Genomic DNA, 13,541 nt, shown 5'->3' on the forward strand with positions numbered 1-13,541 from the left:
CTGCAACTTAAAAGTAGGAACTTTGGAAGAAGTTTTGAAGCCTGCCATGTATGACTGCCATGATATTGCAAACATAATAGCTTCTGCTTCATTTCTGCCTTTCAAATCTCATGCAAGTTCTTCCATTGGCAAATTTGAACTCTGGAACTTACAGATGAGGAATTCTGGGTAATGTAGTTTGTAGCCTCAAAAGGGACTGGTGGTGATACTATCAAGTCAACCACAAATGCAGCATTCTTGCCAATTTTACAACTACTGATGAATTTCCATTGTCCAACTTTGCCACCTATATTAACCTTGGTGTTTCAATTCTTGTTTGTTTGACCCCAATCTGCTTTTGAATGCCCTACCTAGCATTAATGAATCAGCTTCCAAAAGTAAATGCTCAGTGTTTTGATTCAAAGATTTTAACTTTTTTTTTTTTCAGAACTTTACACTGGCTTGAGGAAACCATGTTTCTGGACTGAACCAGATGGTTCATGTGTTTGAACTTGATTTTAGTTTTATTAATCCTTTGGGCTTTTGGAAACCAAGTCTCCATAGCAGCTGTAGGTAGAAGCCATTCTGAGTTTCTAAGGTCTGTGATCCTATCACTCTAATTTTAGTTCGAACATTACATCCTTAGAGAAATTTAGACTGACTTCCATATCTAACTTACCCCGTCAGATCAGTTGAATACATTCTCATAGTAACACTTTGCACTTTTTAATAGCTCTTATCACAGTGTGCTTACACATTTGTACAATTATTTAATAAATAATTCTGCCTCCCCCTACACTGTAATTCCCAGGAGGACAGAGACTATGACTGTTTCATTTACCACTACATCCTTTTGTTTATCATTATATCACAGTGCCTGATACATAATAGGTGCTCAATAAATATTTGATGAACGTGTCATTTGATAGCACCATGCCATCCCTTGCAAAGGTGACAACATGATATAAAGAAAGAAGTGCTAATAGACCATCAAGAGAGCTCTGTTCTAGTTCCTCCTCACTTGCTACCTTGTCAGATGACCTTGGGCAGGTGACTTAAACTTCTTGAGTTTCAGTTTATTATCCAAGAAGTGAAGCAGTTGAACTGGAGGGAAGGTCCATTTCAGTTCTGAGCCTACAACTTATTTGTACCTTGTGCATAGAATCCTATTCAAATTGGGTGTACTATCAAATACCTACATTGAATATAGTGGATATGAAAAATGGAGGATACTGAAATGACCCCCAAATTTTTAACTTGGGCTACTGGTATTATTTATATAAACAATAGAAATCATAGTCCATAGCAGGGATCTTTCTTTGCATTCAGGATTAACAGTATTTCCCTTATTTTTACTCATTTTCATTAATTTTGGTCATCTTTTTTATCACATTACCCCATCAGTTCACAATCAATTATACTAGTTGAATCAACATTCCTAAATTATAATTAATTTCAAATCATGTTCTATGTGTAATCTTTGTTTTATAGGAGTAAAAATGAATAGCCCCAAAGTTGCTTTAAAGATTATAGATTCAACCTTCTTAATTCATAAAAAGAGAATGGAAGCAGAGGGAGTTAAAATAACATGTTCAAGGTTTTATGCAATCATATCACATGGCATAACTGGAATTTAAATTATTGTCTTAACTCCCCAAAACTCAATTTAAAGATTATCATTTCTTTGGTTTGGGTACTTTGGAAATACTTTTAAAGTAAAATATGGCAAATACAGAAGCTTACAGAGTTTAATATATTAGTATATGTGTACTTATTACCCAGATTAATTGAAATTTAAGTGTCTTTATATTTGGCAATGAAATATAGAGTTGTAGCTCTTCCCCAACATTCTCCAAAATTCTCGTCACTTCCCTCCTTCCTCAGAGATAACCGTTATGACAAACTTGGTCTTTTTCATTTAGGACTCCCTTCAAACGTAATTACATTTATGGAGTGTTTTTATTCTTAAGATGTGTGAACCTACAATGCTAAAAGGAGAATGCAAATAGAGTTGCTTTATACACCAAAATCACCCTATGAAGGGAAACAGAGCTCTCCCAAGTACATCTCTTACGAGAGTCCCAAATTGAAACTCAAGTTCATACATAAGAAATTCTTTGGTTTCAATAACAAGAAACAAATCTTCTTTCTCCAAGAATAAAAACCCAGAGAGATGCTTCTAGGCAGGACCAGCTTCATGGACAGGCGGCCTGTGCAATCACGCAGAACCCCCATCGCTTAAAGGGTCTCAGGCTTGATTTAATGCTATACTATTGCTCTCTTGAAATTCAGCAAGAATTGGTTAATTTTAAACAAAGGGCCCCACTTTTTCATTCTGCACTAAGCCCTGCCAATTAAGTAGCTGGTTCTAGTCCCAAGGCAATTGGCCTCTGAACTGAACTTTCCATCCCCAGCTCTACCACTGAGAATGAAGTTAGTTGGCTTCAAAGGACTGGAGCTGACCAGGGCTGTCAGATTCACTTCGAGCTCAGAAGGGCGCTGTTCCACCTTTAATACTCAGTCCTAGTCTTAAATGTTGACTTCTTGCCTTCTTTCCCCAAAGCACACATAATATAAAGCCTGGAATGTTCAAGTAGGATTTTAAAGGATGGGCTACCTCAAAAGAGGTATGGACATGGAAATACAAAGATAAGAATTACAGCCATTTGTTGAGCTTACCTTGTGCCAAATGCTATGCTAAGCACAGGAAATGCAGTATTTCTTTCATCTGTATGCTATGATATAAATGTTATTATCTCCACTTCACAGGTAACAAAACTGAAGACCAAAGAGTTTAAATGCCTTCCCAAGGGCAAATAGCTAGTAAGAAGAAGAATTAGAATCTGAACCCCATTCAGTCTGCCTCCAGAGACCATGAATGGAAGGCTCTTGCTTGTTCTAATCGAGGAGTAAAAATTTCAGAAACAGACAAACAAACAAACCCCAAGTAACAGTTGTTTTTAAAGGATTTTTTTAAAGGGGTCTCCATGCTTTAAATCATCCCATTCTAATAACACAGGAACGATTGCCATAGTGCATCATGTACTTTCTGAGCTCATCCTACTAATCAGACGCAAAGCTCTGTATTATTGTCTGGATCCAATAGTTATGCATTTCAAATTTTACAGAATGCTATCCTCTGAACGTTTGTGTCTCCTCTCATTCATATGTTAAAATATAACCCACAAATTGATGGTATTAGGAGATGGGATCTTTGAGAAGCTCCACCCTCATGAATGAGATTAGCAAGTACCCTCATAAAGGTGTGCTGGAAAGCTCTCTTGCATCTTTTGTAATGGGAGGACACTGTGAGAAGATGGCCTCAGTGAGGAAGCAGGCTCTCATCACACATGGAATAATACTAGTACTCTGATCTTGGATGTCCCAGCCTCCAGAACTGTGAGAGAGAAGTTTGCTGTTTATAAGTCTTCCAGTTTCAGGTATTTTTGTTAGAGAAGTCTGAAAGGCATAAGATGAAGAAGAGTCCGGATTTCAAATATGTTGTCCCATTTTCTTCTGAAGTTTTTAGTGTCCAAGGCAATAAGTTTTGATTTGGGGCTCTGGAAACATAGTCATGAAATTGAGACATAACCATAAGCTGCTACCTTTTAACCAAAACCATTATCAACTTTATAAACATAGCTTTGGGGTACATCAAGCCATATATTTCTCTAGGCTATAAATTACCTGTAGGGTGGGAAAGTTAACTATTTATGATAATTTTTAAAATGTAGTTCAATACGCCTAACACCTTTACAGAAGACATATACATTTCCTAGTAGGGGTTTATATTTTTAATAATTTAAGCTGGCCCTTATAAAATGCCACATTAAAATAATATTTTCTCATAAAGTAGAGAGATAATGTATATCAGATGAAGGAAATTTCCTTTGTTTCCTTGTTTTCTAATAATTATTATTATGAATGGGTGTCGAATTTTATTGAATGTACTTTCCATGTCTATTGAGATTTTCATACCTTTTTTCTTTCTTTTATAAAGAACATAATGTGTCCAATTATATTCATTGGTTTTCTGACATTTTAAACTGAATAGCTGGGCTAAATTCAACATAGGCATTGCATATTCATTTGGTTATTTATTACTAGATGTGGTTTGGTGAATCTCTCCATTGTATCCCTGTTATTTATTTAATGTTTCTGCTGTTATTTTATAAGCTCTTTCATTCTACTTTCTCTGGGCTTATTCTCCTCAATTAATTCTGATTTCTTAGGTTCAAGGCTTGGCTGGCATATTTTAAGGCTTCCTTTTTCTTTTTCTTTTCTTTTCTTTTCTTTTCTTTTCTTTTCTTTTTTCTTTTCTTTTCTTTTTTTTTTTTAGAGAGAGCACACGAGCATGCAAGTGGTTGGTGAGGATGCAGAAGAAGAGGGAGAGAGAGAGAGAATCAGAAGCAGGCTCATGCCCAGTGCCTGAGCCCAATGCAGGGCTCCATCTCACAACCCTGAGATCATGACCTGAGCAGAAATCAAGAGTTTGATTCTTAACTGACTGAGCCACCCAGGTGCCCCTTTATTTTCTAATATTACCTTTTATGGTATAAAATTTCTTCAAGTACTGCTTTAGTTGAATGTTGCAAGTTTTGATATGTTTTATTATTTATATTCATTTTTAAATATTTTCCATTTTCCATGATAAGTTTTCTTTTGATTCAGGAGTCATTTACAAGTAAATGTTCAAAATCAATAACAAAAAGATGGCTAAAAATGAAATAATTTTCTGTAATGCAATCTATGAAATCTTATTAGCTCCTAAGTCTCTAACTATCTTTAGCTCTGTCTTAATCTTCTATTCAACCTATCCATTGAGTTTTCATTTCAGTTATTATATTTTTCATTTCTAAAAGCTTTGTTTTCTTTTCCACATCTTCCTGGTCATACTTTGATACTCTTATTGGTTCTTTAAGCATATTAAACATGCTTTTAAAATATCTATTTGTTAACTTTTATATATAAAAGTACTTACTGGATCTAATTCTACTGGTTGTTTCTGTTGCGTTTTGCTTCACACATTGTTGATATCTGACTGTGAGCTCACATGACTAAAAACTTAATCCATATCTTGTTTCAAGACTGAATTTAATGTGATTTCCCCTAAAAAAGGATCTACTTATGCTCTGTCGGGCACCTGTCAAACACTACCAATATAGGATTATTTTCAACTCAATTATTTTTATTTCAAGTTCTTAGACCACAAATAAGTGTGAATTCTTACCTGGGGTTATGTGACTGTGGGATTCTGTTGAGATTTCTCAGGGAAGATTTTTTCTTTTCTTTTCTTTTCTTTTCTTTTCTTTTCTTTTCTTTTCTTTTCTTTTCTTTTCTACCTTTTCATTCACAGTCAATGCTAAGAATGTAAGTATTACCACAGTTTTCCTCTACAGGGTATTCCATCCTCCTCACCTAAACATCCCTAGAGGACATCATCTTCCAGGTTCCTGCTTGAAAAAGGGGTTCAGGACCACCTTCCCATTTATTCAGGTGCCAGGAATGGTCTTTGGTGCCCCTTGAAGTATGAATGCCCAAACTCTTGGCCATCAGACACTTTCAAGACACTACCACTCCTGAGCTACCTTCCCTTGCTGGTTTCCCTCTTCCTTATCTTTTCTGGCCTGCATTTTTTTTTTTTTTAATTTATGATAGTCACACACAGAGAGAGAGAGAGAGAGAGAGAGAGGCAGAGACACAGGCAGAGGGAGAAGCAGGCTCCATGCACCGGGAGCCGGACGTGGGATTCGATCCAGGGTCTCCAGGATCGCGCCCTGGGCCAAAGGCAGGCGCCAAACCGCTGCGCCACCCAGGGATCCCTCTGGCCTGCATTTTTAAAGCTTATTTTGCTCTACCTCAATGGTACATCTATCAAGCACTTTTTTTGGTGTTATAAATCAGAACATTTTCTCCAGACCCCTTAACAACTTGTCAGAAATGGAAATCTAGGAATCAGCTTTAATAAAGAGGAAACTATGACATAGATACAAACTACTTTATTCAGGTACTTTTGTGTGTTAATAAAGAAATCTCAGATTAGGGATGCCTGGGTGGCTCAGCAGTTAAGTTCTGCCTTTGGTTCAGGGAATGATCCTGGAGTGCCGGATCAAGTCCCACTTCGGGCTCCCTGCATGGAGCCTGCTTCTACCTCTGCCTGTGTCTCTAGTTCTCTCTCTCTCCCTCTCTCATAAATAAATAAAATCTTAAAAAAAAAAAGAAACCTCAGTTTAATAGCTGATAAAAGAAACAAAGAGCAGTGGCCAGTAAAATGATCAACTGGGGATAGATCGTCCGTGACAGTCTTCTTTATTCTTCATGTTATAGGTTTATTATTTCTCCATTTTTATTTTTTCTTTTTAAATTTATTTATTCATGATAGTCACACGGAGAGAAAGAGAGAGGCAGAGACACAGGCAGAGGGAGAAGCAGGCTCCAAGCACCGGGAGCCCGATGTGGGATTCGATCCCAGGTCTCCAGGATCGCGCCCTGGGCCAAAGGCAGGCGCCAAACCGCTGCGCCACCCAGGGATCCCTCTCCATTTATTTTAATTTAATATTTCTCCATGTCACTGTCAGAAGTGTTCCCATTTGGATGATGAATTGTGGTCATCCATACTAAGGAAAAGTTTCCTTTGGTCTCTCATGTGAGAGATTTATCTATTGTATTTTCTTGTCATTCAGTTTAAAGAGATAAGGACACTTGTTAGGTCAAATTTTTCTATAACAGTCAACCTTTACCTATTTGAAATGTAAGCACTATATTTTTATGATAGTCATCCTTTGAGACAGAATAAAAGTGATTATGGGAAATGATAAAGTATAGCGAGAGAAGGAGATAATTATTGTCAATAAAGTTATTAATAATTTGTAACAGAACTTACAATGAAATTACTGTTTTTATTTAATGTATTATAAAGTATTTAAGATATATAGATAGTATAAATTTAATATATATAGAAGGTGTAAATCTAGTATGAAAAGCTTGATTTTATGTCATTATTATTTATTAATACCCCAAGTGATGGTACTTCTGTGTTATCTCTCCCCCAAGCCATACCACCCCACTCAGAAATACTGTTCCAAATTTCACCTGATAATTCTGATTTCTTTTTTCAAAATACATTTTTTAACTTCACATGTATGTTCCCATTACCAATAGTTTTCATTTTAATTTGATTTTAGTGACATCTCATCATATATATTTTTTGCAATCTAATTTTTAAATCTAATTATCACAGTTGTGAGAAGTATCATGTTTATTTGTGATGCTCTTAAACATTTATTTTCATTGGCAAATAGACTCCACTGTGTTCATGTAACCATATTTCTGGAGGTGGATATTTAGGCTTCATGCATTTATCTTTTATTACAAAAAGTGCTTCTCTGAGCATTCTTCTACATGCGTCTGTGTGCTCATTAAAATGTATTCAATATATACATGTCAAAGAGTTGGAATACTGGATTATAGGGTATGCTTATTTTCAATTTTACCCTAATAACCTCAATTTTAATTTAGTTACTTCTTTAAAAGCCCTATCTCCAAACATAGTCACAATCTGAGGTACTGGGGGTTAGGGCTTCCATATATGAATTCTGGGGAGACATGAGCCCATATCACCAAATTACATGGAAAACCTTTTAGGATTTTATATTTTATTTATTTAAATGTATACAACAATTCAGAGGAGAACTTGGACTCTTATAAGTGTTCCAATTCATGAGCATTTATTTCAGTCTTTAGAGTCTTTCAATAAAATTTTGTAAGTCTCCCCATGAAAATTTTACACATATCTGTTAGATTCACTTCTAGTGTTCTCATATTTTTAGTAGCTATTACTAGATATACCTTTTAAAAATGTATATTTCCTGGGATCCCTGGGTGGCGCAGCAGTTTGGCGCCTGCCTTTGGCCCAGGGTGCGATCCTGGAGACCCAGGATCGAATCCCACATCAGGTTCCCTGCATGGAGCCTGCTTCTCCCTCTGCCTATGTCTCTGCCTCTCTCTCTCTGTGATGACTATCATAAATAAATAAAATTTTAAAAAATGTATATTTCCTGTGTTTAATGGTCTTAAAAAAGAAATGTTACCAAGTTCTTGGTATTTTTATGTGCCTAAAGATTATATAATGATTCATTATCAAACTATGTTTAATCCTCAGCTTACAATTTATGTCTTTTTCAATTTCTTCTTCTAAAAATTTTTTTTTCTTCTTCTATCTTTGCAAACAAGGAATATGGAACCCACCAAATTTACAATAGAGTTTTTCTACCCACTTGTGGGTGATATTCACATTCTCCATAGCTATATTAATATTTCAAATTTTTCCCTTTGTGGTACCTTAAAGTTGTTTATAACCTAAGGAATTTCCATAAACAATCTAGTATAAGTGTGAAGTTTGGCCATTTTTTTGTTTCTTGGGTTTTTTTGGAAAGTAGAGAAAGGGATTCTCTAGCCATAGGTGTCTTTGCAGGAACATCAACTTTAGCAAAGAGTGTGAATGAAATTAGGTATCTGGAAATCAATTCCTTAAAAACTATACTTGACATGTTTTGATTATCCACAGGAGCATATAAACCCTGCAGAACTTTGCTACAACCAATGAAAAACCACTGATGACACTAACCAAGATAGTGTTAGGTTCATATTTGAGTTTTAGAAAGATCTATCTGGCTTTGGAAAGGAGAGATCAATAGGTTGATGAAATGCAGAGATTGGCACCACTGGCCAAAGGAGTAAAACTGAGGCCACTCAGATCATGTTGGCCACAAAAGGAAATGGAAGTTAGGGAAGGTGTTAAAAAATTCTGCAAGTAGTGGCTCAAAACTACCTAATGGTACTATTAACTCATGATTTCCTTGATCTGTTATATTTACCTACACCATGGGAACTATGTAGGAAGAACCCCAGGGAACAATGGAATGAATTTCATGTATATATGAAATTATCTTGAGAATTTGGTTTTTATCAAGTAGAGTTTTCAGTATTCTCAATTCAAAAATGATGATTCAAAAATGATGAATCATTTCCTAGAGTATGTTTTAGAAACTAGTAAACTAAATCAGCTTCTGCTCCCATAAAGAATTTATTTTGGGTAAACTGGACTGGGCAGTATAATGTGAACTCATCTTACCTAAATACTATGCATCCTTTAAGGACCATCTCATATCTGATTTCTAAAAATTTCTCAAATGGAGCCAAAGATTGGCTAAAGTCAATGATTACTTTAGGAATCTCCATTTTGTACTAAATTGTTTACAATTGATTTCTATTAACCTATATTCATCCATTTTTTTCCCATATTGCCTTGAGACTTCTCTTTGGGGGTTGTAATAGATTGTTGTTAATTATAGACAGTTAGCATTCCATTTTACTAAGGTTGTATCATTTTATTTTTATTTTTATTTATTTATGATAGTCACACACACACACAGAGAGAGAGAGAAAGGCAGAGACACAGGCAGAGGGAGAAGCAGGCTCCACGCCGGGAGCCCGACGTGGGACTCGATCCCCGGTCTCCAGGATTGCGCCCTGGGCCAAAGGCAGGTGCCAAACCGCTGTGCCACCCAGGGATCCCACTAAGTTTGTATCTTGTATGACCCATGAGCTTTTAAGTTAGAAGTATCATGATCTTCTGGAGTTGGGACCTGAGTCTAAAGCTTCTCTGAGGCTTGCAGAGTGTCCAGTGTCACGTCACGCAGAGCAGATTCAATAAATATTTGTCAACTGATGAAATTAAACCTCCTAGATACTATCCTTGTCTTTGTGAGACTATTTAGAGAGGGTATCCTTTTCTCCAAGTTTTAAAAAAAATCATTAGTTTCCATGTTTCAATAAAATAGTTGAGTGATCAAGTAAACAAGAATAGAAATGAGGGTGACAGCCAGGTCTTCTTTATTATAAGGCTCACTTTTTAGGCACTTCTCTTCCATACCATTAAAAACAGAGTTTCTGCACCCCAAACTTTACTCTTTGGTTGTAAGACTAATCTGGAACTTAAATATTCAGGGATGGAAAGAGATATAGGAAGCAAACATGTATTGAACTCCTACAGTGCAAGAGATGACTCGAGTGTGCTATCTTACCACATCAGCAATTTCTTGGGGAAGGTCAGAGTGGTAGAGTGCTAAGGATTAAGTATCTGCTCTCAGCAATCCTTGAAGGTTTTTCCTAATCCAAATTTCAAATTCCAGATATCTTTAAGAGACCTCGACCCTGGACAGTCATCTGAGCTTTCATATGAAGATGTTTTATAAAAACCTCCAGAATCAGATCAAGGTAGTGAACAACTTGCCCCACTTTAGATCACTCAAACTACCAAATTCTTTGCAGTAGCAGACAGAAGGAAACAACAAGAACAGGAACTCTGAAAACAGCTGGCTGATGTCTTCAGTGTAGTCGAGATCTCAGGCCTCGTTCATAGAACAAAACTACAGTAGCTTCCCAGTCTCTGGGGCCAGGGAAAATGGCTTCCCAAAAAGGTAGACTCCAATAATGAATTGCAAAGTAAGTGGGCCTGTAGCTAGAGAAAGGTTGTATGAGGCTGAAGCAACCTAACTTTGGGAACTGATGATCTCTGTGTGTCAACTTGAGTCTTGGCTTCTTAAAATCTAGCTGAAGGTAGTCTTACACCAAGATCTATATTGGTAGAGAAGCATGGGAAACATGGGCAGTGGGGAAGAATACTACTAAACAGTTTTAGGGAGGTTGAATTCGATTCTTGATTTTGTGACATTGACATTGAGTTAGGCCCTTAAGCTCTCTGAACCTAAACATCCTTTTATGTAAAAAAAAAAAAAAAAGTAATAATGATACCTACCTTGCCTATACCACAGAACCATCATGAGGATCATTCCATCCATTTTAAGCAAAATATTTTGCTTAAAACATATACTGACACATATACTTTCTGTGTGTCAGGCACTGTGCTACATGGTGGGGATAAACTGGTGAGCACAGATGTGTTTCTTGGCCTTATGTAGCTTTAATCCACACAAAGTTCTTCAACCTCACCATTATTGATCTTTTGTTTTGACTAATGCTTTGTCTTTGTCGTGGGAGGCTATCCTGTGCATATCCTGCAACAACATCTCTACCCACTAGATGCTAATAATGTCTCTGCCTCCTGTCATGGCAACCAAAAATGTCTCCAGACATTTCCAAATTTCCCGGGAGAGGCATAATTATCTTCAGTTGAGAACCACTGGACTGATGGAAAGCAGGTGGCTTCCAAGAAAGGGAAAACAGTTCTTTTTTTCTCTCTTTCTCTTACTAATATTAATTGGGAAGCATCTCCTGGTGGCAGCCATCTTATAACTGAAAAGAAGTTATAGGTGGCAGAATGGAAAGCTGGAAATAACTTGGCACCCTGTTAACACAGTAGAAACTTAATTCTCGCCCTCTGGATTAGCTGTTCAGTAAGACAGTGCATTTTCATATAATTTAAGCAAGAGTTTCCATTGCTTGGAGTTAAAAGATTCCTATCTCATATGACCTAACTTCAGTTCTTCTTGTTTCTCATCTATACAATGAGTATCACAATACATTCTTTCTTTTGTAATAAGGATAAAATGTTTGTAGAACATCTTGCCCATTGTTGGGCATATTGAGTGTGTTTAATCAAGTAACCATTACTATAATTCCCATTACTGGCCTTTTAATACACTCACCATCATTTGTGTATATTTCTGTTTCATGCTGATCCTTAATATGTGCTTCAGACACTAATTTTGATCAGAGATTTCCTTGGAGAATGTTCCTTAAAACATAGTTTGCAACTTGCTAAGCACTATTATTTGTTAACCCAATAACCATACATCTGTATATTAAACCTATAGCACTCTTGGTGACCTCACTGTTCTCACCTCTCTCCATGTCTCACTTTTCTTCAGATTGCTTATCTTCCTTATAGTGAAAAGATGTATCATTACACCCCTCTCCCTTTGATGCAAATTGTCACTTCCTAAGAGAGGCATGAGATTAATGCTGGATCTTCAGTTAGGAAGGAACAAGAACATTATGACCCTCCCAGTGATGCAACATTAGATGTCCTTCTTATCTATGCTGTAGTAGCCAGTCAGGAGGTTTGAGGTCTCTACACAAACTAACTGGTGCTAATCTTACCCAGCTTTCCTTTCCTTCCTGAGCCCAAAGGAAAAATGCCCTGGGCCCTTATCTTCAGATAGAGCCATATGACCAATTTTCAACAATAGTCTGAACAAAAGTGACACGGGTTAACCCTGCACAGAAACATTTGAGAGTGGGCATGAGCTCTGCAGGTTCTTTCTTTTGTAACTTTGGAAGCTGTTTTTTATCCAGATGATGTAGCCACAAAATGGAAAGAGTCTGGATCCCTGCTTGGAAGAGAACAGCCTTAGAGAGCTGTCTGACCTAAGCAGATTTTGTGAGTGAGAAATAAACCTGGTGTGGGTAAGACCACTAAGGTTTCTGGGCTGATTTGTTACCCAAACATAGCAAATCATATCCAGATAAGGGGTATTCCTAATTGTCTGTTTCATGTCACATATCCTGTGGCTATACTTGGTCATTTTTTATTCCAGATAAACATCCTTTTTATCTGGAATCATCTGGGAAGGAGATGTTCCACATTAGTGAATTTTCCAAATACCCAAGTGGAACCAGCATGTTGAACAAACACTACTTGTGATCATCTTTCCCCATGTCTGATTGAAAATTGGGCAGGTCTCATAAATTTTCTGTTCAATCTTAGAGAAAAAAAAAACAGTCTTAGGGTTATTTTAAGTTGTAAACACAGTTTCAATTCAGTATTTGGAATGCTCTATGTAAGATATTAATCAAAACTCTGAAACCACATTTTGTTCCTTCCCCAAGTTGGGTCTGCTTTGGACTGGAGGTCACAGCAGGAAGGGGACATTTGGGTTTCTCCTTCTCCTGTCCCTGCTCATCTGGTCTTCATATGGAACCTTTGCATATGGCAAAGTGTGGGGAGGTGCAATAAGGAGATGGGAAATTTTTACTTGGCTGTGTATCTTTATGTCCTATAGCCCTGGAAGATGATTAAATTGGCAGCTCTGGATGGACCCAGAAGATAATTAAGTTTGACTTCCTCTTGATATGCTTTTGTGAGCTCTATAAAAGTGCTATGCTAATTCTACTCTCTTCCATTTCTTTTGACTTAGGCAGATGCATCTCTATTCTCAATGGCAAGACATATGATTACTTTCTCAGCTCCCAGATATCTTCTTCTCCTATGGGTCACCCTATTAAGTAAGAACCAAGAAGACTCCATATTAATATGGTCTGTGTGGCCCACAGACAGTCCACAGGAAACATGCCTATATTGCCTTGTCAGACTCCAGAGTAAAGGCTGATCTCACCATGACAGCAACCCTGGCTCTGGGTCCCTAAACTAATCAATCTTTCTCTTCCTCACTCTCTATGTCGTCCACAGTCTCCTTGTGCTTTCTTAAACACCAGTTTTCACCTTGGTACCTCCCAACTGCAGTGGCCACATAGAATCTCTCCAAGTGGTCCTCTTGAAGATCACTTCACTAGGATTTAGAAGATAGTAATTCCACTTT

This window comes from Canis lupus, chromosome 5 (genome assembly GCF_003254725.2).
Source record: "Canis lupus dingo isolate Sandy chromosome 5, ASM325472v2, whole genome shotgun sequence".
Classification (NCBI taxonomy): domain Eukaryota; kingdom Metazoa; phylum Chordata; class Mammalia; order Carnivora; family Canidae; genus Canis; species Canis lupus.